This window comes from Manacus candei, unplaced genomic scaffold (assembly GCF_025592945.1).
Source record: "Manacus candei isolate 608988 ecotype Guabito, Panama unplaced genomic scaffold, ASM2559294v1 h1tg000023l, whole genome shotgun sequence".
NCBI classification, from domain to species: Eukaryota; Metazoa; Chordata; class Aves; order Passeriformes; family Pipridae; genus Manacus; species Manacus candei.
In genome coordinates, this window is record NW_026138071.1 from 21,806,036 (window position 1) to 21,833,050 (window position 27,015).

The following is a 27,015-nucleotide window of genomic DNA, read 5'->3' on the forward strand; positions in this document are numbered from 1 at the left end:
TGCTGCCTGGCATTATTTTTACTTGAGTTGTAGATATATTTTCATCTTCCTGTCCCATTTGCTGTATGAGGCCTTTGACCACTTTGGGTGGTGATTTCACTTCTTAAAATATCCTCAGTATGTTTAGCTCAAGGAAGAGAATTTAGATGATGGGAAAGATTAGATTCAAAGCAATAGCATAGCTGTTTTGTGGGTTTGGTGTTTGTTTTTTTTTAAGACTGTGATAGCAAATATAGATACTGCTGCAACACCACAGACCATCTGTGCACAACCATTTTTTATTATTGAAATGCAGCTCTATATATTTCTGGCTTAAAATATAACTCCAAGCTTACTTTGATGTTAACTCTCAGGGCTTGTTTCTGTTTGGCTTCACTTGTCAGCTGTGACGTTTACCTCTGACATTATTTGTGCTCTAGAATGAGCCTTACGCAAGGCAGTGACAACCCATTTCTAGATGGCTTATATGTTATAGAAAGGACCCAGGTCTTTGGATTTTACAGGTTTCTTAAAGATCTGGGTCTTTCTGGCTTTTGCATTTAATACTTGTTATCGTCCTAGGAAGCAACCAGTTTTCTTGAAATATGCAATGGCACAACTCTTCCATTTATTCCCATAATTCACAGTCCTCCACTGTCTATACCATGTCTACAGAGTTTTAGCCTTGCATCAGAATATCTGATTTGTGATTTAATCCACTGAGGTAGGTGGTATCATGGGTGTACAAAGGTTGGACAGTATATTCCTCTTGTTTGTTTAAAAAACCCTAAATGAACACATGCACACAGGATGCATGCTAAGCACTCTTGATGGGAATAAAACAGTGGCTAATTGATGAGAATCAGCAGTGTTGGATTATTGCTTTGAAAAAGATATTAGGTATAATTATTCAGTGCTCCTTCTGAGTGTGGAAAAACCAGCTGTAGTATGTCAGCCCAACATGGCAAAGGTAGGAATGTATTTTTCCTCTAATACCAAATAATGATTAGAACCTTGAGCCAGTTATATCTCTCCTGTGTGCTTCTGCCACAGTTAAGGAAAACTTGTAAAAAAGTAACAGGAGAGTAGATTCCTCAAAGTGCTTTCATTGTCCTTACTCTCTGCCTCAGTCTGTGCAGAAATGTGTACTTGCTAGGTTTTTAATGGAAACAATACTGGAAGGGACTTTGAGAAGTTCTACGGTATGATCCCTTACACCTTTATTCCTAACAGCCATGTCTTTTACCTGTTAAAAATTTCTTGTTGGAGATGATGTCCATCTCACTTGGGTTGGTAGGGAAGGTGAAGGGCTGAAATAGAGGGTTTTTTTCTGGAGGTGAAATTGAATCTTCATTATTGCAACTGCAAATTTTTATATGCTATAGCCCATGTATACAGATATGTTATTCACTTCTGTTTTACAAAAAACTTTTTCATACTTATAGACCATCATCACAATTTTCCTGGTTCTATTCTTTCAGTTTAACAATTTCAAATACTTCTGTCTTTTTTTTCATAGGTAATGAACCCTGGCTGTTTCATTGTCCTAGTTTCACTCTATCCAGTTTGTCCACGTTCCTTGGAATTCAAAGCCAAGGAGCTGGATGGCATGCTCCAACTACAGCTTGATCCATTCTGTCTGTAGGGAAAAGATTGCCTCATGCATCTTGACTCTCATTTTCAGCTGTCTGAGGGGGGTATTTGGCTTTTACTCAACAGTGTAACATTGTTGACTCATGTTCATCACTGATGCACAACGAACCTCGTATCGTTCTCTGTAAAACTGCTAACTACTTGATCCACATCCTACATTTGCATAGCTAATTATTCATGCTTAGATGAAGAACCTTGCCTTTGTCCCCACTGAATAAATATCCTTTGCTTTTCATCTGCTTTCCCACTTGTCAAGTTCATTTGAATTCCTAGCTTGTCCTCCAGTTTATTTGTAGTCCCTACAAGCTTTGTTATCTGCAGATTTAGAAACTCATTGAGATTTCACAACTCTGTACAGAAGACAAAGGTCTTAATATTTGGTACTCATCCAAATCCTGAAATGCAGAGTAATCAGGAAATGCACTCAATCCTTAAACAATGTCTTTCTTACTGTGAAATTTTAAGTTGCCTACTCCCAAGTGATGTGAACATTTGGGGACTATGTTAGCTTCAGAAGATGAAACAAGAATGCCCGCTCAGTTCCATAATTTGCATTAAAAGTTGTCTATGTAAAACTTGGACCAGTTTCTTGAAATAGCAAGAAAATTCTAACAGATTTTTCTGAAAATTAGAGGTCACCTTTTAGGCAGACAAGTGAAAAATCTCTGTTAATTAATTTGCAAAATAATATGGATTTGCTTTTTTTTGATTTAAGAGCAGTTTTAGGATGTTTCTGTAATCCAAAAGCTTCAGGTTGGCTTACTATCTCTGTACAATGCATCTGTGTTATTAATGACAAAGATAAGCTTTTGGGAATACCTTTTAAAAAGTTATTGCTGGGGGAGGTTGGGGGTATTTATTGGTTTGTTTTGGTTTTTTTCAGGCTCTGGCAGCTTATTTTTCAAGAATAGCCTCAGTCAGAATTTGAGCTGAATATTAAAAATGTTCTGAGAGTTCAGACCAGGACACAACCGAAAGCCTCCGAAGGGAGCCCTGCCCTGTAACTTCAGACCCCTACAGCCTACACCTTCAAAGCTTTAGTTTGCTATGGATTGAATTTTAACAATCAGCAGAAGTACCTGTGCCACAAATCAGACAAAGGCTAGTGCAGGATATCCTCAGCACTGTAAGAGTTAAAGATCAGCCATGCCATTAGCCAGAAAAAAAACACGTTTCACACACAGGGAATTTTATTTTTCTGACTGTCAGTAAGGTCACCACAAGGGACAGGCCACAGTGCTCCTGAGATGACAGTTAGAAGCTATTGCATTGGGCAACCCTCCCAGCACCCATATGACAAACTGATAGGGATGGGTTCATCACAGGATTTAATAAAGTTCAAAGTAATTGTCACTAGCAGTAATGTTTTTTAATTATTCTGAGGCACCGTGAATAAGGCCATTAACTAGACTTTGCATTGCAGGAATTTTCTATCATTTAGTAAATTGCTTTGTGGCATTTCTGTTTTGAAAAATATTTGTTTGTGTATGTGCTGAGGGGAAGGAAATTATACTGCAAATTATATATTCTCTCCCATTCTAGATTCTTGAGTGCCAGTGCCTTCTCTAGTTTTGAAAGCTTTTGAAAAGCTTGATTGTAATTTAGAGCAGGAGCATGTCTCCACACCATCATACAGAATGACTATACTTGAGGAATGCTTTAAGGAAGGGACTCTTTTTTATTCATCTGAATCTTAATATGCTTACAGACTACATCAGTTCTAAAATTATCATGATTCCCTGATTCACTGCACTAATAGAACAGTTTGGGAGTACACCAAAAATACATCAAAGCAACTCAACACCCCCCAATTCCAAAGCACATGTTATGTTGCCTTTAAACCAGAGCACAGACAATACCAGGAGGAAACTCAAACCTGCCCAATGAGACTCGAAATCTACATTAAAACACTTTGCAAGAAAATGCACTTCCAATTTAAATCATATGTGATGAGGACCAGCATTTGAAATATTTTTTACATTTGTGGGGTGATTTTTAAATGTTGTGGAGTGTGAGTATGCAGCCATATGTTTGTAATGGAGGTTTGAAATGTGAGGCAGAAAAGCAATCACAAAATTTGTATGAAAAAGGCAGTCTGCATGTATATGCACCCTGTCAATCCATCAAAAGCACAAACAGAACAATGGCTTTTATTAATTTCAGAGTAAAAGTTAACACCAAAGTGCTTTAGCAGAAGGAAGTCCTTGCACCTCTAAGTATGTGGTGGTGAATGCACATAATCAAAGAACTGAAGTTCGTCTGACATTTGTTGAATTACACTTTCCCACAACTGACTGTTTGTCACAGTTTAATTCCTACAGGGAAAAGTCATACACGTAAAAAAAAAATACAGCAAAAGTTTGTCATGAATGCTGCTGCACTTTGTTTTCTCACTTTGTACACATATTAAAAAATGTTAGTCATGCTTTTACAGAAGAGTTCTTCAAAGGAACATGGGTTGTCACTTAAAATGATATAATGGCTTTCAGCATCTACAAAAAAAGCAGTTACAATAGTACTTGTTTCAAATCTTTAGCAACATCATTAAATGCAGTGAGAAAGGCTGGTAAGATTTAAAACCATGCACAGATAAATACTGAAGAATAATAAGATCCTCTCTCTTCAGCTTCAATAACAGTGAGGGTTAAAGACCAGCTATCAGTCTTAACTTTCTTGACAAAACCAGACTGGATATGTTGGAGGAGGCTTGGCAGGGCTCTGGAGTGGTCTAGGGCTTTTGTAAGAAGACCAGAGAGCAGCAATGCTGTTTTGGCTCCTTGTATATCTTTGGTATTTTCATTACCTCTGTTGTGTACAGAAATGGGAATTGTGAACCACAAATGTCTTTTCCAAAGCAGAAGAAAAAATCAAAATAAAAATAAAGGAAAGCATTAACAGCAGATAAGAAGGATGAGAAGCTTTGATTGAAAAAGAAGGGAAGTGTAGATGATGTGTGGTGATTCTTATCATTTACCTGGAAGGATGAATCAGTAACTGGAGTTTTTTGGCCAGGGCTCAGCGCTAGAAAGCAGTAGCAGACAAGCAGTATGAATCACACCTTAGCCATAATCAAGAAAGAATTAAGTTCATCTTTGTACTAGTCACTGGAAATACTTTATTCTCACTTGCATGCGTCTGTCTGTTTTAAAAGATGAAAGAAACTTTCTTTTAGCATTCTATTATCTGGAGCAGCCCTCTTCAAACTTCAACAGCTTTTTAGTGCTTGGCACCTTTCTAAACACTCATTCAGCTCCCTTAATAAGATAATCATCTCATGCCCTCAGCTGTGAATGACTTGGTCACCCAACCCATTAGCTATGGCAAAATACACAGCAATTCAGTTTGACATATTTAATGAGAATTCCAAGGCTGCTTAATTTATCAGCCTTTAACATTAGGATGCTCCAGCAAAACCTCAGTGTTATGAATGCTATGTGCTGAATCTTTTGACAATACATAATGATCCCCATCATTGTGAAACCTCTGAATAGAATAATCTGATCAGTTCATTAAGACCAGAGAGGTCTCAACAAACTAATAGTGCCATTGTTTACACTCTGAACACTGAAGACCAAATTAACTTGAGGTGTAATTCCATAAACTTTAATACAGTGGCTCCATGAATACTTTCAGCCTAAGGAAAATAAGTTCTTTCTTTTGAGGAATGCCAAAATGTCAGTTCTTTTTGTCTGATTACCTTCTTGATTTAGGTGTATACTACTGGAGATTCACAGAGGCTGAGTTGTATGTGCTATTTTGCCCTATAATGTGGATTTTGAATCACTTAAGTACTGAGGGGTGAAATATGTGGTTCACCTCTTCTGAGATGGTTGAAGTTACACCAGTGATTATTTTCTCAGTGTAACTTTACCTTGGTCATTTTTGACACATATTCTAGAATGATACACATGATAAAGCTGTAATAAGTATAAAGATGTACTGTGAACCCAGAGAACATGAACAAATCTATTTGTTTAATTACAATTTCCCCACTATTGAAAATGAAATTGTGAGATGCGCTAAAAGTGAGATATTTGGAAAAATTTTATCCTGACCTAGGAAATGTAACCTCCGAACAGGAACCCACACTGCTGTGCAAGACTAATCAGAACAGCTAAATTAGGTTTCTGCTCTTTATTACTGAACAGGTCTCTCTCCAAACACTGTAGAGAAGGTAAACTACTACTAAGCCGCCTTCAGTCCACGTACTTCTGTCCCTTCAGACTTGAGGATTTTCTACCTTGAGCCACAGTTGCAATTTGGGGCACAGGGCTGGCAGAGACCCTGCTTGAGGATGCTAACTGCTTTATGAAACTTTATTTGTCAGTTTGGAGGCCAAAAATTCTGTTCTTTTGGATACCTGGGAGCAGTTACCCTACAAGTGACACAAATGATTACCTGACTTTGTAATATGTCAGGGAAATTACCATCCTGATCCATGTTACTGCAGTAAATATCAAGGAGTAAATGAAATGAGAGTGTTGGCCAGATTAGCTTGAGTTGAAGATCTTAAACCCCTTAATGCAGTATCTGACCTATCCATTTTTGTGAGATGCAGTATTTTCTTTATTCTTATCAAAAGGGTCACAAAATTTTAAAAGTTCTGTTTAACCTGGAAAAATAGTGGGACTTATTCACACTCTTCAAAGGAATGTAGCTCTTTTCTTTAAGGCTGTGTCACAGGAGAGTTTCATACAGAGACTTCTCCAGCCACTGTGTTGAAATTACAGTTCTCTACAAACAGAGGATGGTGAAGCTTTGCCAACTTCTGTGCCAGTGTAAAGAAATAAAGTTGTGAAGTCTGGTGGTCTTTGGTGGAGGGAGTTTCATTTTGGCACTTTTGTCACTCACAGTAAGTCCCAGACTATTCACTTCCACACCATTCAGTTAAAATTGACTGTATGATTACAGAGGTGGAGCCATGACCATGATAACTCCTTTTCCCCCTCTGGTAATCAGAAATACAATTTAGCAAGGATTTGAAAGTCTTTCATTTTGGAGGAATAATTGAATTTCTATCTGTCTATTCATGTCTACATCAACAAGCAACTTCATCAAATTTGTAACTTAACTGAGTTTCTTAACCAAATCACTAAACTTTTTCAATAAACTAATATAAAATCTTTCATTTTTCCAAATCTTTAAATACATCTAGGGTAGATTGCACTTGATTTATAAGTGTATAATAAATAACATGGTTTTATGCAAGATTATACAGCAATGTATTCATGATTATATTGCTGCCTTATGTCATTATTAACTTCTCCAGAAATAGCTGATTTGAGCACTTTTTCCTTGCCCTCAAAGAACCAAAATTGCAGCAACTTCTCCTTAAAAAGCACTGACTATTGTACTCCATAGAAATCTGCAGACTTAAGGTGAAGAAGGTCTGTTTCCATAGCATTTACAATTAGGTTTCATTGTTCCTGGTACATTATCTTAGTGCTGTAACTTGTTACACAGACTGTGAGGATTCAAAACATGATAGATCAACTATCACCATGTTTAAGGATTTCTTCCCTTTGCCGAGTTTCCTATAAAGCATTTGTTGTAGAAGTAAGATATAAGCAGCAGGTGTAAGAAAATGGGACTTTGCTGAATATCCCTGCCATAAGACATTTCTCATCAATTTATTGATGACACTTCTAATCCTAATTATTATAAATTATTTCATACTATGGTCACTTGTAAATGAAATGCCTCAAACACATATTACAATATCTTAGTCTAAAGCCTCTATGCGCAGGTTTTTTCACTGGTCACACCTGTCCATGAAATATGATGGTACTATGTCAAACAGAGCTAGAATATTTTGAGCCACTTATTGGCTCACAAATATTACTTTCATGAGATAGAGCAATAGCTTTGCTTTTTTAATAATAATAGTTAATCACAATGATAGATATAATTTGGGTAATACCCAGTAAACCTGAAAATTTAGAGTTTTTTATCCTTTTTTTTTCCCCAAGGTAGACTAAATACTCTGAATGCAGTTAGGCATTTACAAAATCTGATTACTGTGTTCTAGTGCCCTTCTTTCATGATTTTTACTTCCATCACTAAAGTTCCCTTGCTGTTTTCTTAGCACTTCCTAGCAAAGCTTTTTCACCACTTTTTTTCTCCGCATTTTACCCAATCAGTTTCTAAAAAAGGGCAGAATTTTTCATTCTCTTCAGTTTTTATGAAATAAAGAAATCATGTTTTTATTTTTATCTATTCTGTTTTTATTGTAAAAGTAAATATGATAAATATTCAAGCAAGAAATACATTTTATAGAAAGGGCAACAAATCCCCAAAGAGAGGCGGGTGTTCATAAAAGATGATACCAGCACATGGAAGTTAATAGACTCATTCTTTCTCTACAGTCATAAGAGAGACAGAGGCTCTGGATACTTGAATTGCAGCCATTTCACTGTATGTAAAAACAACAAGATGACTTACAGGTTGACTTTTTGAATAAACATACCCTTCTCTTTTTTTTTTTTTTTTTTTTTTTAGTATTTTTGAGTTACGAGAGATCTAAGGAGAAATAGAAGTTTAGTGAATACTGAGAAAACCTGCCCTGATTCTGGCACAATCAGTACTAAGTAGCACAGGAATAACTTATTTTGTTCTCATACACTTTTGAATTAGCTAATTTTAGGCAAAAATAAGATGCATAACCAAACTGAGTAAAAGATAGTTCTTCCTCCATGTGGATCACTAAAGTCTTTTTCCAGTTCTTCTTTCCTCACTCAAATACAGTGTGAAGTTCTCAGTCAGGTTCCCCCTGCCCTGTTAGAGCCTGTACTCATTCAGATATTTCATTTTTGACAGATAAAAATTAAAATGTCAATCTCTACAATTCTTTTCCTCTTCCCCTACAAAAATGACAAAGATGGAAGGCTAACCATAATCCACATGAAATACGTAAGGGATTTTTTTAGTGAAGCAAACAAAAAAGAAACACCTCAGAAGATGAGCTTTTTGTAGAGATAAAGTGTGAGACTGTTTAGAGCCCTTTTTCTTACTGGGCCTTTTCCCCTCAGAAATGGTTTTGTAGCAGACTTTGCTTGAGAGAGTATCACTGCTGCCCACAAACAAAATGTGAATTTTAAAACAAAGAAGCTGACATGTTTCTTCCTAGTGAGACAAAGTTGAAAATTAAGATAAAACCTGTTACCTGAAATTGGATCCTTTACATGAGACATTCTTGCTTTGATACTAAGACCACAGTCAAATCATGTATTCAAAGCCAGGTGTTAAATCTTTTATGTTCTGTATAACTAAGGTTTCCCCTATTTTTATTAGTATTTTCAATAAAAGGTATACATTTTTTTTCCAGTGAAACAGCATTCTAGTATTATAAGAACATTTTTGTTCCTAATAAATTAAATTAAAAATTTTTTGAAAAACTGTGGCCTGTTTTCCCCTGCTATACAGTGTCTACTTCCTTTCAGCAAAGGTTTTCTCCATAAGAAATGCATTTTAGGCACATAATTATGTTAAATGTTGCTTCTTGAACACACCATATGAGGTTTTCCAGTGCAATATGCTAAATGAATGCATATTTAATTTATATAGTACCCAGAACAGATTATGATAAAATATTTCATATCAGATGTGATAAAAATGTCACCTATTGCTCACTTATGTTTGTCATCGTAGACCACATATTTAGGTCAGATTAAACTGCAAGGAAAATAGTGACTCAAACACCAGTAAATACAGTATTTGTTCTACACCAAATTAAAGACTTCTGCAACTAGAAAATGTTTTAAATACAGGAAGAATTTGAAGTTACAATTATGCAAAAGAAAAAAATTAAGAATAAAACTATTACCTTTTGGTTCTAACTCTTCTTATTGTAGAGCCACTGAATGAGTCATTACTCAGCTATTGGACACTGCTTACAAGTGTGGGATTTTTGTCATACCATCCTTTTTCTATGGGACTGTGGAATAATATAGGTTGGAAGGGGTATCTGAAGGTCATCCAATCCATCTTACACAACTTGTCTGTTGAAGCCTTAATCATATATCATCTCTTCAACAACATAGTTGTCTCTACATAGAAGGAGGCAACATCTTCATTTTATTCCTTAAATAGTTCTTCTCATTTGTAGAATTTTCAGAATATTTCTTAATAACACTGAGATTATATGTTACCCTAGGGTGGGTAATTAATTAGTTGTATAGACTAGATATTTTTTTTAATACTTGATTACACTGGTGGAATCTCGGGGAGTTATAAAGGATAAATAAATTAGGGTAAATATTTGGCCTATTGGCTTCATGTTTTTAGTAAGGATGAATATATATTTTCCTTCAATGTAAGTATTGACCTCCTCTTTGTTTTGGTCAATACTTAGTTCTTGACTCAATTAATCTCAATAGATACCCAAACAAAGGTCAATATTTATTGAAATTGTGGGAAATATGCATATGTGGGGAGCAAATGGATTTCCAAGAGTTTTCTGTCAAAAGCTTGCTTAAATTTCTAAAAAAACAACACTCCTCAGTGGAATATGTGACATCCTGAGCCTTGCCAGTGATATTAAAGCAATATTAAAGCACCTGAAATTTTTCATATCCTTCTCTTTAAAAGCTCCTGTATTCTTGGCCTCTATGCATTGTAAGATTTATCATGATGTCTTGGGAAGAGAGGATAAGAGGTCTTTGGCAGATACTATGGTTGCCTGCTTTAAACTTGATAATTATGTGTTCCCAGCATAGTCATCAATTTTTCTTATATTCTTGGCCTCCCAGAGAAGCTGCTGTATGATGCAAGACCTGGAAGCAACCCCCCTTTCATGTGAATCTGCACAGGGCCTTCAGTACCTTGTGTGGTTGGTGTTTTTTTCACAGGTTAATCAGAGGCTTTCTGAAAGGTCTGTCTGCCCAAGACTGAATTTTCCCTGATATGTCTCAATTATTTTTCTCTTCTAAAGATGAATGCTCATTTCTATTTTCCTATGCTTTCAGCAGAAGTTGTGGGAAAGACAATAAATGAACTGAAGCAGTGTCTGATAATAATGGCACCCATTTATCTCCATTACTTTCATGCACATTAAATATGCATAGAATCAGATAAATATATTTTAAAAATGTGAAAAAATGTGAATGATATTGGGGGCTGAATACTACATTATGAAGCCCCCCTCAGGCTGAAGCCCTGGGGACTTCCCAGGTTTGTAGCCCTTTTCAATTCAGTGTTTCTAAGAATCATTTTTTATTAGAAAAGAATTATTTGCCCTGTTTTCCAGAATTACTTTTGAGGTACTTCTTCAGCTGTGTATTGATATGTACTTTGTCTTCGTAGTTCTTTGACCTGCTTACAGAGAGGTGGGGAGAAACAAACAAACAAACAAAAACTCTAAAAACCCCCACCACCCCACAGGAGAAAACAGCTGAGGTTGCAGTCATCTGAAAAAGCAGATAGTTAAAGTGTAATTAAGAGACCCATGACTTGCTTGAATTGTGAGTAATAAATATTGAATGAGAGCTGAAAGCAAACTGCTTGTGGAAAAGTTCACTAACCAAATTTATTCATCAAAATATAAGCAAATGCCTAAAAAAAGATAGTTTTTTCCCCTTGTTAACAGGCTGAATTCACTGGTTAAATTATTTGTTTCTAAATAAATGTGTTACTTAATGATCTGTAGAGCAATTAACCTGTCACTTTGTACACTAATTTACTAAATCCTTTCCAATCTCCCTTTATATTAAATCCTTATCGTTAATTTGAAGAGATTACACATTTATTTAAATATATTTAATGTTTCCTGGCAATATGTTTAAAACAAATCTGCTTCCAAAGCTCATTGATACTAGAGAAATTAAGCTGATATGACTATTGAAAATTTTAGATATAAGGCCCTTGTCCAAATCCTGTAATGTTACAAGGAGGAAATTCAGGGTCAGTCTCTAGTGCTGACTTGCACAGAGTTACAGAATGGTGGAGGTTGGTAAGAACCTCTGGGGATGATCCAGTCCAACCCTCTGCTCCAAGCAGGATCAGCTAGAGTAGGCCTTGCCCAGGACCACACAGAGATGGGTTTTCAATATTCTCAAGGTTGGGAACTCCAACATCTCTAGGCAAGCTGTGCTAGTATTTGACCACCCTCACAGTAAAAGGAAATTTGCTTTCTTTTTTTTTTTTTGCCTTTTTTTTTTTTTTAATGGAATTTAAAATACTTAATTTTGTGGCCATTTTCTTTTTTACTCTTGTGTTTATGCACATTGCGATTCCCCCAAGCCTTTTCTTGCCAAGGCTGGTCAGTCCCAGCTTTCTCAGCCTTTTATCTTATGTCAGATGTTTCAATCACTTCAGCATCTTTGGAGCCTTTTGCTGGATTTGTTCCAGCATATTCTTGTCTCTCTTGTACCAGGGAACTGAAAACTGGGTGCAGCACTCCAGGTGAGTCTCAGCAGTGCCAAGATGGGGAAGGTTCACTTCCCCTGACCTTCTGGCACAATTCATTTGAATGCAGCCCAGGATCCTGTTGAGTGTCTTACTTTCCAACTTCTTTGATTCTAGAATTCTTTTATCAAAATGAAGAAAAACACAAAAATAACCATAATTTACTGTTCTGCTTTTACTATATGAATATGTATGTGTTTATTGGTTATGTATTACATCACGTGTATGAGCCTTGCTTTGCAGCCACAAACAACAGTGCAATGGTAAGTGACAATTAGTATTTTCCTCAGCTTTGGTACAGAGCCTACAACGTTGTGTAAGTATAAAAGAGAACAGTTTTCTCACTCAGTAATGTACTCTGTCAAACAGGGAATCTCTTCATGCTTTTCAGGCAGAACCAAATTTCTCCAAAGTGGGTGGTATGCTTGCTTACTCTATGTCAGCCATTAGCTACAGTTTAAATATTATATTCAAAAGAATTTTAATGAAGATAAAGAAGCTGATAGGAAGAAAAAAATTATTTGTGTAGCCTTGCTTTATCTTTCCCATAATTGGGACTTTCAGATGACTTTTATCATGTCTGTTTGTTACAGAACACAGAAGCCTGAATTTCGAATGTCATTACAAATTAAAATTTATAAAAACCTTCTAATTTGATAAAGGTGCCTATTATTTAAAGAGATATTCTTTATGAAAGGTGGATGATAAAAGGTTTAAGAGAAGATTCTGTCATTGCTGTTTACCCAACTAATCAGTATTACTGCTTCTAAGCACAGTGCAACACCATGGGGGCATTTCATTTCTGAGTTAACATAGGTGGTGGTCCTGCTTTTGAAGCAAATCTCTGCATCATCCACACTTATTGTTCCCAGGTCCATGTTACAGAACACTGAGTATTACCTGTCTTCCTTTCAGCTGAAACAGAACTGGAACATACACTCTAAGCAAATGCTCAATGCACTCCAGCTCTAAAAGACATGGGACCAGATCAGAGGTCATCTAAAGTTTTAAGAAATCTTTAAGGAACCTTTCCTATCTGACTGTCCAGGGGCCACTCTGGCAGTGACACTCACACCACCTAAGTCAAGGCCCCTTCTCAGCTCCATACACCAGTCACACCAGGTTTCCTTACTGGCTCAACCTCAGGTTTCCCACAGCAGTCTCAGACAGCTGGATCTTTAAAGTAATTTAATCATGGTGTGACAACACAGTAACAGCTTGAGCTGGTGCTTCTGAGGAGGGATCCTGAACAAAGGAAACCCTGAGCTTTTATCCCCTCACAGTCTAAGGATGGGAAAGTCTGGGAGTCATCAGCTCCTGTCTTGTCTCCCGGTGTCCCTCACCTGGCTGTGCCACAGGTCCCCGGGCCCTTTGTTGTGCAGAGAGCTGGCAGTTCATGGCCTCTGGGCTCGGGTTCCCACGCAGAGCTCAACCTGCAGATCCCACTGCAGCTGCACCCTGAGCTCCCTGCACTGAATGGATTCCTCAACAGATCCAAGACTGGCACCAGATCACAGACCAATCAACAATTTTTTGCTCAGTTTGGAAATTTGATCAATTTGATCTCAGTTTGGAAATCAGAAATCGTTCTAACTCTCTACTTTGCTCTAAATACAGATAAATGAGCAACAACATTACAAAATTCAAATAAATAAAATATTTAACAGTTTATTTAACAGATTTAACAGGGTTTAAAATTAAAAGATTTAACAGTAAATTACCACTTTTTAGATAATGCACTTTGATTTTATTCTCTTAAGGAGTTACCATATAATTGAGATATTCAAATAAAGTACAGAAACTTTGCAGCCCCCATTGAATACATGTTAGGCGTGTTACCTTTCTTTAGATGGCTGATTTTAAATTGATCTGTTTAAATTCTCTTCAGACAGCAATTAGTCATAGACTGTCAACAAGTAAAAACAAGATTGTAATTATTAACTCACAGGGATATGTTGCTGTTCATAATCAGATATAGATATGATACTCAATTTTATAATTTCATGAAAATGTTCAAGCAAATTACAGTCTTTTAATAGCTCGGTGGCAGTTTTATCTTTGATATTATCTCTGTTGCTAGTTAATATTGACATGATATCTTCTTGTAAAAATGGTTGTCTTTTTAATCAAATGTAGCACGTGGTAGGGAAAAAATGTGTGCTAATGAAGAAGCAATGCATACTGGAAGTGTTTGAACAGCATTACTTTCAAGTATAAAAACCCCCAAAACACCCCAACCAACCAAAACCACCCACTTGGACCCATTATTAATCTGAAGATATTTGTGGACAAGCATCTGGCCACCTCCATACCAGTCATCTTCTGGCATTTCTTTCTGACACTGAATAAGTGCACTGTCACAATGAGATTTTTTTCCACAAGTTTCTGATATCACAGGTACTGAATGTTCCCATAACACTGTGACTTGTAAGCAGATGGTGTGAGTACAGCATCAGAAAGTGGGATGAAAATCCTGTTTTGATAGTGGGCTGGGACACTGCTGAAGGCTAGTGCCAGGCTTGGATGTTTTAAAGGAGGTCTGAGGTCTGTACAAAGGTATTCACCGGGTTTTTGTCAGTCTGTCCCTTTCTTCTGTGGCACCCACGTTCTGGCACAACATTTACTACCTTGTTTTCTGTTTTTTTGAAAAGAAATCCTCAAATGTTACTGTCAGATTGTTGAGTTTGATTCCCAGAAAGGCAACCCCTTGCTCTGGATGCCAGATATGGCAATATCATTCCTATGTTCTGTGCAGGCTTTGCACAGGTGTCTTTGCAGCACAAAAGGCTATGGAGAAGTCTGGCCCTGTTTTTCATTTGTGCCATTTTAATAACTATTTTCAAGCAGCAAGTCTGATGAAAAGGTTTAGGCAATTCCAAATAGGCACTGTTTGGTATGTACCTGCTGCTTTTTCTGGTTTTAGTTCAGTTGGGTTGCTTTGGAGTTTTGTCAGAAGGGAAAAAAGCAGGAGAGGTTGTTCCAAACATTATTGCACCAAACAAAAAGCATGTGATGTTAAAGATAACCTTACAAGCATTTAACCCCAGTTAAAGTATTTTGGGGTGCACTGCAGACTACATACTTTCAGTAGGTTATGAGAGGGTGGTATTAGACAAGGGTGGAAAAACAAGAGCCTAGGAAGGGTACCAAGCCCAGTATTCCCACTAACAGCCCAGATGAGCAAAGCAGGTGATCATGGAGAGAACATAGCAATGTAAAAGTTGAAAAATACTCATTAGATGAGAGATGTGATTATACCATTGACTCTTCCCTCATTCTTGCAATTATTCAGCATTTCTTATGTACCTTTTTCTTCCCAAGTCAGCAGTAGTGGTGCTCATAGAATCTCCCAACTCATTTTATTTCTGTAGCTCAAAATTCACCATGGCTGCTTGCATCTGAGCTCCAACAATTTGGCTCTTTTGCCAGCCTTCCAGTTGAGCTGTGCATGGTATCAACTTCCAGAGCTGGGTAAGACTAGATATGTGCAGGACATCTGTGTTGGACAATGCATATGCATTTCATCATTAGAAAACTGGTTGCAATGGCAAAGGATAGAAGTGGTAATGTCTCCAGCTGTTGATCACTGACATCCATGGTTAGCTCTCATTAGTGCTACACTGAAGCCATGATCCTCAGTGTTGGGTGCATTGGTAAGAACAGAAATATGAAAAAAAAGTAGTCTGGGAAGAAGCCACTTGAATTAAATTTACTGGCATGATTATATCAGATAATGACTTAGATTTGTATAACCTGTGACTAAGAGGAGGTAATTACTATTCCTGCCAGGAAAAATAAATAAGTATTCAGCAATATTTTTCAGACCCTCTCACTGAAAGGCCCATTGTATGGTCACCACAAAAAGTCTGAATAAATATTGTCCTATTCTGTTAAAAATGAAAGAGGGTAATAGGCTGTAATATGTGGAAACAACACAGCATTGAGACAAGGAAAGAAAGAGACAGCAGATGCTGTTTTCCAGACTAAATCTCCTCTAATGCACTCCAGGGACCTCATTTAATCAAGCATCATTCTCACACTTCATCATGTACATTATTCAGAAATGATGAAGAATTCTGAGAATAAATTAGTAATTTATTTCAGGATAAATGGTTTTTAAAATTTATTATTATTCAAGCTATTTTGGAAAATTTAGTTTTTCCTTTATTTCTCCCAGAGGCTCCCAGCTCAGTTTAATCAGAAGCTTCTACTTGCAGGGTCCTGAAGATCCAGAAGCTGACTCTCCGTGTAAAAGTCATTTTTTTGGGACATACCTTCTTCTGTTATTGCATTCTCTCTACCTCTGATTATCAGATTTTTCTCTTAGTGCACTCTGAATTAGGGGGATATGTATAAAAATCTCATGGCAAAGAACTCTTTTTTCCTCTGAATGTGTCCATTTAAGTGTCTTAGCGAAAAAAAGAACTCTCCACCAAAATCCTTTCCTTCTTTCCTCATTTCTTGTCAGCTGTTGGTTTTCCCTGCCCTTTTACATCATCTACTGCTGTTTACCTCTAGCACTTTTCTTGTCAATTTTATAATAATGGTGCGGCATAACTTGACACTGTCCAGGTAAATATATTCAACACTTTCTTGAAGAGCTTATACAAGCTGATGCTTCTCCAGGAAGGATCCTGTCATATTTAATCATCCAGAGTGGTGCCTTATCTCACCTGTTAGGGGCACAACCCAGCTGCTCTAAAGTATCAGAGTGCGGCTTTCATGGCTGGATCACGTATTTGTAAATAGCAGCTCTCTTGTTCAATTATTTTCGACGGAGGGATTTAAATTAGGTTAATATAATTTATACACCCTCCATACTTGGCGCTGTCTGGGTGATAAATTGGACAGCCCTATGATGGACTGCATTTATCCTGCTCAGTGTCTCTTCACACTGCACGCTAATCTACCCCTGGGTGCTTCAGGCCTTTGCCAAGTGTTGTACAGACAAGGAGGAAACCATGCTTTCTGAGGCCTAAATGAAGCTAGATTTAGCTTGAAAATGTGCGGGCTAAAGAAAGGTTATTATAGAAAGACTCACCCCTCTGTACGTGCATGCATTCTGTACATATCTGCATATATGTTTTCATTCAAATGTCAATATTTTTTTGCCAGAATTTTCTAGCCTTTACCAGAAATCAAGGAGCACTCTCACTGATTTTTTATATTTTTAGTCAAAATTATTTTGTTACTTTAAAGGGGAAGAAATACTAACTCTGATTAGTAAGAAAAAAAATTCTACAGATTTTTTATTAGCATAAGAAAACAGTCCTCCATAAAACTAGGAAAATGTCTAGATAATTTTCAGTTGAGTCATGGAATCTTGATAGAAGTTGAGGTAATATACTACAAGTTACTCAGTCAAGCAAGAGGCATTAACCCTGGGACCTTTCTTCTAGACTGCAGCCTACTTTCTTCTAGGCTTTACAGCTTGTCTTCATTGTCATCCAAATATGTAGCTGGATGTTCATCTTTCAGTCTGGGAGATCCCATAGGTCCCCTGCAGCCTGGCAGCCGTGGTAACCTTCTGGCAGAAACAGGGGGTCAGGAAGGAGGAATTTAGGAATTATTTGCTTTTAAGTTTTTCTCAGTATCACTGGCATGAGATGTGGCTAAAGCAAGCAGCTGACCCTGACAGCAAAGATTAGACAGATTGGATGAAAAAAATCTTAATATTTGCAATGTCATGTTTATTTGTGCATATGGATGATACACTTCAAAGCGTCCTCCCCCCGTTACATTCTTAGGACACTTGTCCTCCATTTAGCAACTATGCAAATTTATGGGACAAAGAGAAATTTGAGAGAGTCAACTGAAAAATAACAAAAACAATTAAAAAGGAAAATCCATATTTGAAATCTTTATAGAACTCAGAACTACTTGTTTTCAAATGCTCAGCTAGTGTATAAACCATGATCTATTCCTGGAGAACCCTGGAAGGGACCAGTAGGGAAGTTTCAAGTTCCATTTCATATAAGTTTTCTCTCTTTATCTTATGATGTCTGTTTTCTCATCCTTTCATTTTCTGTCCTATTCTTTTAGACAAGAGGGAAATCTTGTTAAGTCAGCCTTTGACCAAATGCAGTCATTGTTGTCAGTTGTTTGCAATGTTGGATGAACAGGCGCTTCAAAGCAGAGTGACAAACTTCACATGCTGTAGAGCAATGACTCACTTTATGTTCCATTCTTTAAAAATAAGAATGGATCTTTTTTAATGGGCTTTCTCATTATTATTTCAGAACAGCAGTCTCCAAAAAGCCCTCAGTGTGAGAAACCAAGGGGGACTGCACTGCAGAGATACAGGAAAACTCGATTACTTTGCACTTACTCATGTGTGCTGTGCTGTGATTCACTGCAATGAACTTCACGAACAAGAGATTTGTGTAGGTGATACAGTGTTTTAATGAACTAAGTGATCACATTAAAAGATCACAGTTCAAATCCTCATTAAACCTGCATTTCATAAGCAAAATGAGAAGGTATTTAACAATATGTGCTGTGATGTTGCAAAAGTTCATTCCAACTGGAGGTCCAGGTTTAGAAAATATTAACATCAATTTGTATAGGATGAGATGGGATATTCAATGCCTCTGTATAGGATACTTCTCCAGCAAGTATCTAGTATCTAATGAAAAGCAAAATTTAGGGGAATCTGAAAGCCTTCCAGCTGCCAGAATTTTCATGCCTGGAGTCCAAAGCAGAAAGAGCAGAGGAGTGTGAGGTAGCTTGCTTTAAGCAATATCTTTGTGTTTCCAGGTAGAAAGAGTAATTCGGTTCCCTTTCCAGACCCAAGAGATTCAAATCTTCATTTTCAAGCGACAAACCAACTGCTTAGTCATAGTGCAAGGCTCTAAAGAAGTGTTCCCCATTCCTCATGGGAAACTGTGCCACTAGGAAAGGCAGTTCGAACATCATGGAGTAGGCAAGAAAAGTCGCAGGAGCAGGCACAGTTACACCACCTGCTGAACAGAGAGAACATCACACTGGGAGGCACCACTCTGCTCCTATGTACTACTCTGTACATTTATATGAATTTAAACTGTTGTTTGTTCATACACAACTTTTGTGTTCAGAGTCCAAACCAAGGAAGGTGTATGTTCAATGCTGTTCCTCAGTTAGTATCCAACAATATTCCAGTCAATATCCCTGTCAAAATCCAGCAAAAACATTCTGTGTTAAATGAGTACCTTTCACAGAAATGCAACTTTTCCTCTTGTATATGACTTTCCTCTTAATCTTTCTCCCAACACAGCTTTTATCTGTTATTTTTATTATTTTTCTTGGTTTTGCAGCATTTTTAATGATCAAAACATACACTTCTGAACTTTTTCCTCTCTTAAAGAGACAGTTGATTAAATTAAAAACATAAATTCTAAATTTAATATAATTAATTTTGCATTAAAGTGAAACTAGTATTAAATGATAACATTTCAGAGGTATTTGAAGAACCATCCTGCTGATCTGCAGGATTTAACAAACATAACATCTTCCTACTGTGTACAGCAGCTATAAAAGGGACAAAAGGAGGCATAAATCTGAACTCTTATACCTGAACCAAATCAAACCTAAGTCCTTCTTGTGTTAGGATGAAAGTCAAACTGCATTTTCGTTTTCTACACTTTGTCTGATCTGATTTCCAGTCTCAATTCACAAAATACTCAAAAAAACCCCACTGCCACTCATCTTTGCTCTTGCCTAGATAGATTTTAATCTTGTGAAACTACAGCTCTATGTTAAGATGAAAAGAGTAGGGGTACTGAAGCACTCTTTTCTCTTCCACTGAAAAACACAAGACAGCACAGGCAGGATGAAACGTTATTTCCACACTTCAGCTCTAAAGCACAAAATAGCAGCTATAACTACCTGTAGCCTTCCCTCACCAACATCCTGGCTTCTTCATGATCATATTATCCTCATATCATAACACAACTCTTGAGAATGACTTCAGTCCTAATAAAGGAGTGTTTCCTTTGAGGGTAATTCTCTCTCTGTCTTAGTGTTAAAACTATTCAGGGAGTAGTGGCTTTGGGAATGCAGTGGCAAAAAAACTGCGAACGGAATTTGTAAAGGCACAAATTTCCACTGACAGGAACTACTTGAGATCCACTGGCTTCAGAAGGTCATGAGGGACTGCAAATATTTTTCAGAAATGAGTGCCTTAGCCCTGACCTCAGCAAGATGTAAATACTGATTTATGGCTGAAAGTTTCCATTTCCTAATATTTATTCCTGAGCCTTCTATTTGCACTAGAAGAGGAGGGAATGGGAGAGAAGAATTTAAAACTGTTTAGCTAAGTCTGTAGTTCACTTCATCTTTGGATATTCTGAGTTTCCCATAGTTCAGAAGAAATCATTTTGAGAGAGAACAAATGTATTTTGTCATCGAAAGGAAAAAATATTAGGTTGCTAAGGTTTTATACTCTACACCTGACCATACAAGTACAATATTGTAAGTGCCGGACTGATACAACTCAAGAGCTCTTTTTGTTGCAAATGCACCTTTGGCTTCCCTAAAGGCTTTTGAAGTTTCTCAGAAATATACAACCAAATTGTATTGCAACATAGCAGAAGAAAGAAAATAAATACAGAGAGAGGTGATGAGGGCTAGTGTTGGGTAAATATGAACTGAATGGTCAGTTCAATGTCATTGCTTAGGTTCTTTCTAGTAGATTTAAACATATAACAAAAGCACGCAAACACATTAAAATGGTGATTGCAATGATTAAATTTATTAACCTTTCTTCTTCTGATTTCCAGTAGGATCAGGTCACCATTTTGCTCCATAAGCTAAGCAGTTTACAAAGAATTCACCACATTTTTTCTTTTTTAATTTGGGGAGGTTTTTTTACAATTTGAAAAGATAAAAAATATCAGCCTCTAATTTGTGCATATTTATTTGAAAGTTTATAAATATTTATTTAGTTCTTTCTGAATTCATCAACACCAGGTAGCTGTACCATGAAAGATACCAGAATGTATGTTGAAGCCAACATTATTATGTTATATATGAGATAATACCACAATACACTAATGTGGAATTGAAACACCCTGAGCCTGTCAAAATACTAGCATTTTATGCATTCTGCTTTTCTCTTCCATTTTAATTTCTGAGAATCTTGTGACAATCTCCAAAAAAAACATATGACCTTGCTGATAAAATTCATGTTTGGAATTTGTGAGAAAATAAAATCGGCATTTTCTCAAAGCTGTTCCCTTCCTCTGCAAAACTCCTCTTGCTTATCACTACCCACTCAAACATACCACCACATATTATATTTAAAATTCTGTATTAGGACATTGTGGGTATCCAAAAGTACATTTTTGCTGTTCCCAATGATGTATCATGCTGAGTGTAATTATTAAATGTAAGAATTATTAGCACTGTGTACACCTAATGCTCTTTCACTTAACAGATGGCTTATGAATATCTGGGACAACTTATTAGACCTAAAATGATTCATACCTCAGCTATCTGAACACATGGCTACCTTTCATCACTTGTGCTTAGTCTAAGAGCTGGTTTAATAACCCAGTTTTGAGAAGAATTTCTCTTCTTTAAACAGTATATGCCACTAGCATACTTTTTATAAGGAATGAAACCCACAAATGTAAAGTGTACTTTGAGCTTCAAAGGCCAGTCTTTCTTTCTCTTAATATTATTTTCTCTGGTCTTTGTATAACTTCAGTTATATTGCTTGTTGCATCAGCATAATTCATCTGATGAGGAATAACACCCTATCATAAATCTATGAAACCTGTCAGAATTTCCAAAATGAAAATCCATCTGTACCTGGCATTCCCATGCTCCTCTTTTTGTTTCCATGTTTGGAGTGAATTGTTTCCTGCTTTCTTTCTCTTGCTTTCTCACTCCTCTTACATTCTCTCACTTTCTTTTGCTTTCTTGCTGCTTTTCTCTCTCTTTCCTTTTCTCCTCCTCTCCTGTTCTTGAATAATCAAACAACCTTCTACTTTATATTTTTCTGGTTGGCCAAACATCTCACAATACTGATTTCTACAACCATTTGCTTCTCTTCAGCAAATTTTAGCATCTGTGGGTTGCTTCATATCAACCTCTTTATCAGAGTGCATGTGAGTTCTGCAAGTTTTAAAATCTGTGCTGTGCTGATCCATTATTTCAAACAGTTCTGGCCACAGATGTTGTGTTTCATACAAAGAAAGTCACATACAAATTAGGTTTTCCAAAAGGTGAATGTATTCTAAATTGCTAATGCCATTTTTTCTCCCCTGTGTTGGAACACTGAAGGTGATCAGTAAGTTAGAAAAAAGTGTTTCTCACATGGTAACAACAGCATTTATTATGGAATTTAAGCACATACCAGTGATCCCTAACTGTGTGAAATCCATGATGAGTACTAGTTAATTGTACCATTTAGAAACTCACTTGCAACCTATAGTATAGTAAGAGGGTGGTGTGCTGAACAAAAACACATTTCAGGAAATGATAAAATAACTGTGCTTGCAAACTGCAGGAATCAGGATTCAAATTTTCTTGCATAACTTACACTTGTTCAAGAATTTACATATTTATACAATATGAACAAAAACATATAACCAGAGTGTGAATAAAAAAGAAAAAGTTCATGAAAGGACACTTGAGAAAAATAGTTGGTAACAAAGCCAAAAACTAGATTACACTTTCATTTCCTGAAGTTTTCAGAAGCTCTGCACAGTGGACTTATTGGCAATTTTGTCATTAAATATCAATCCTAACTTCACTTTTTTTTATGCAGCATTTTTTTTTCACAATGGTCATGTGATATTTTAACAATCAGAGAAAACTATATGTGTTCCCACATTACTTGGGAATAAAAAAATAAAATGTTAAAGAATTTTCTCTCCATTAAGTAGTGCTGGATTCTTTGTTAATTAACACAGAATTCCATTTGGGCAACCAAAAATGGAAGCAAAGCATATGGGAATCAATCTTCAGCTGGTGTAAACTTGCACAGTTCAACAGAAATTCAATGGAAGTGCCCAGATTTGCAGTAGCCAAAGGTCCAGCTCCCAGTTTAAGGTCTTACAGCTTTGCTGCTTATGCCAGAATGGATTCTAAGAACTTGGTAATGAGAGGATTTGAGCTCCAGAAATGCCTGCTTAGTCTGGTTCTGATTTTATTTTTGAATTCCACACAGAAAGTACTGGGGTTTTTTTGCCTTCCTCCCTCTCATGATGATCACATAAGATGTCAGAAAAGAGATTTTACTGTGCCTCTTTCTTTGGAAGGACAATGCATTATCCACAAAGCGAGGAAGAATGAATACATCTTAGAAATATCTTGCTGAGCTAGTTGTGTTTTTTAGTCTTACTAATCATTATTAGAGTCAAGATAAATATATTGAGGCAACACTGATGGTGTAAACTCCTTGTGTTCTCACCAGTCACAAACCTCACTGTTTGTTCCCATGTGTCTCAATGTTTTCAGGGTCAGACATGCTTAAAACAGCCTCTCAGGTTCATTTTGCAGCTGCTGTTTTCTGCATGTTCCCTCTTCTAAAACTGGTTCCTCTGAGCCTTCAAGACCCACCTTTGTCCACAGAAGTCAGGGATGCCATTATTCTACTTGATCTTACTTTGCCCTCAGCTTTTTAAAAAAAACCCTTGATCCATGCAATGTTTTAAAAGGAGACCAAAGGACCATACTAATTAATATGGCTCTCAGCAGAGGCATGGTAGCATAAGAACATCAAAAAAACTCAATGTTTGGTCCAAACAGGTTGCATGAACTCTGCACACAGCTCTGTAGCATCTTTGTCACAGCTGGGGCCACATCACTGTGGCCACATCACTGTGACACTCCTCTAAGCCTGGATCTACATCGAGAAGCAGACTTCCATTTCTACAGCTGTGCTGTTTCCTTGCTGTCCTGCATTAAGTTGTCCACATTAATGGTCCATTGCTGCTCTTTCACTGAGAAAAACCAATTTGCTATTACCATGGACTAATAATCTATTTTTTAAATTTCCTTCAAAAAAATCCCACACATGTATTTCCATGGATATTTTGTAGTCTTATTATGGTAAGCTAGTTTTCTCAGTTTACATGTTAAAGGCCTATCGTGTTATCAGTAGTGCAAGAATATAAACCCAAAAGTAAGATGCTAAAAGGAAAGTAAATTTGTCTTCACTGTAGGTATGAAAAAAAAAAACAATTGAGGTCTGCATGTTTCTAAGAGTAATTTGCTCACGTGTGTGGCAGATCTCTGTTATTACAGTGGGTTCTAATGTTCCTCTGGAGAGATCAATTATTTCCTCTACTTACCTATGTTAATGGTGTGTCAACGTAATTTATGACATCCAAGCACCAAATTGCAGGAAAGTGTGGTAATGTACTGTAAGTTGTCTGAAATTGCCCAGTGATACTGGAGATATTATCCACATCTCAACCGTAATCCCAATTCCCTTCCGAGGCATGAATACTCAGGGGAAACTCCAGCTCCATCAGTTGGATGTTTCTGGCTATAATCAGGAGAGGAAATTAAGTTTCTGCAGCCTGTGCTTTTGAAAGATAAAAAAGCAGATCCTTAGCCAATGCAGATTGTTATACATCCACTGATTTCTACAAACCTACTCTATAAGATATCAGCCTCTTGAAGGTAAATTATGACTGAGTGGGAAGGACTCAGGTTAGTAACTGAAAATCTGAATGTAAACTTTTGATGAAAGCTTAGATCTGGATTCAACCTGTCTCTGTCAGACTTCTCTCTATATCCAGTTTCAATCCTCATCTGCATTTAGCACAATTTTTATTCCAGGGCCATTCAGATGACAAGTGTTTAGGAGAAAATCTCATCAGAATCTTATTTGGCTAGAAATTGTTGTTTTTCTCAACTGAGTTGTTTATTGCTCGTAAGTTCAGCAGACTTTTCTTTGTATCTTTCCTTTGTTTTTTTTGTTTAGTTTTTTTCTGTGGAGAAGCCATACATTGGATTTGACCAAGTTAATGATGGTCAGAAATGCTTTTTATTGGTTGTTCCTCATCCTGGGTTATGCTTATAAAGTTTTTGTCCAGCTCTTGGTGGGCACATACATGTCTCTATAGAATGTTACAGTACACTTAGCATTCCTTAGTGATCACAGTGGTGGGGGAGTAAAATCAGTCTCAAAAACCACCTTTTCCTTCAGTATAAATCTGTCCTTTTCAAGAATTTTTTACTGGCACTAATATTTACATATTTACACTTTTTGTAACTGTAGTGCTTAGGAACTTTTGTCAGAGAGATTTTTCTTGGCAGCTCTCCCAGACTTTGCCAGGGAAAAATTATTGCAATTATTCATGCAAGTTTTCACAATTTCTTAACATAACTTCTTTCTATTTAATGCATCATATTAGAACAATTAATTCAAAATGATCACACAATTCTAATGATTTTCTAAGTAGCTTAGTGAAAAAGGCATTAAAGTTCTAGGATTTTCAAAATAAGGGAGAAAAAGAATTAAAAAAAATTACTGGCTTAAAAGAAAAAGAGAAAAATTAAAGTTTGACAGCCAAATTTGAGGAGTTTTACCAAAATATAATTCCATAGACACTGATCTTGTTCCCAGAAAACATTTTTTCACATTTGAAAATCAGATTATAGAATAATAATACACTGAAAACTCATAACATTTAATCAGAAAAGTTTAAAAAATGTAGAATATCACAGAATTTGAGAGAGGGTCATGGTTTTGTGTAAAATTTTGTCTTAGTCCCAAGGGGTTTTCTTCCGTTTGTTTATCAATGAGCTTAACTGGTTTACATCTCAAGGCTCCTTAAGTTGAACACTACAATTACTTGAATGTGAAATCCCTCTGTATTTGATTTAATAATTTAAAATTTTCTTGATTTCTTTCATTACAAAAGAAACTTAGGCAAAATATCAATACTGAATTTTAAGTATCTAGCACCTAGCAAATTCAGTTGTCTGTGTTTTAGGCAAGATATCCACTGAGTTGAAGTATCATCAGCATGGAACCAGGCAAGTCTAGCAGATTGAGTTATAACCAATGAGATGCTCACTGACTCTGGAGAGGTTACAAGAACAATCTTTGCAGGAACAATATTGGACAAATGTTCTGCCACTTGACATCTCAACGCTACTACTACATTTATACAATTATATTTATAATTTTAATATTACAAAAAAGATGGTTTATGGAACTATGTTTATATACATGAGATTGCCTTTTAACATCAGTAAGAAAGCTTCTTACTTCCTTTAGTATTTCCATTCTCAAAGATCATAACAGATAACTATATCTCAGTGTCTTCATAAACTTTCATTGCTGAAAAGATAGGAGAAAATTTAGCAACACGAAACAGCTGTCTCATAATTCATAGCTCTTATTATTCACCAGTTCCCAGACAAATTTTAACTGATTAGTTTTTCCTGTTTGTTTATCCTTAGCACACATACTTGACACGCCGTTTAATTGCTGCGTTTGCCCATATCTCAAGGTGGTACCTCTGTAGATTTTCTGTTCTGAAAGAACCTGACTGCTTCATCTTCATCCCATTACTAACATGAGTGCTAGAGGAGATGCTAAAAGCCTATGCATTGTGCCTGTCAGCCTGCATATGTGTAATTCCCTAATGGTAGTTGCATCCCTTTTTCCAGAGACCCAACTCTATTGTGTGTCATAAGATAGGTAGACAGTAATTAAAAATTTGTGACAAGAAAAATCAAGTCACTGATGACATACATTTTCAAATCCACGCAGAATACAAGGTGCTGTGTCCAGATAAATGAAAAATGAAAAGGATCATGGATAATTTGACTGGGATGAAAGTGGCATAAGAAAAGGAATAAGATTAACAAAGATGTGGCACAAAAGGAAAATAAGTAACTACAGCATTCAAATAAAATACCAAAATATTTTATTGTTAATATATATTATGAGCTACTGGCATCACAATATAGCACAGGGTCACACTTTCTTTTTGTGTCTGACTACATTGTGGCTCAGAGTGCCGTACCTTGGGCCAG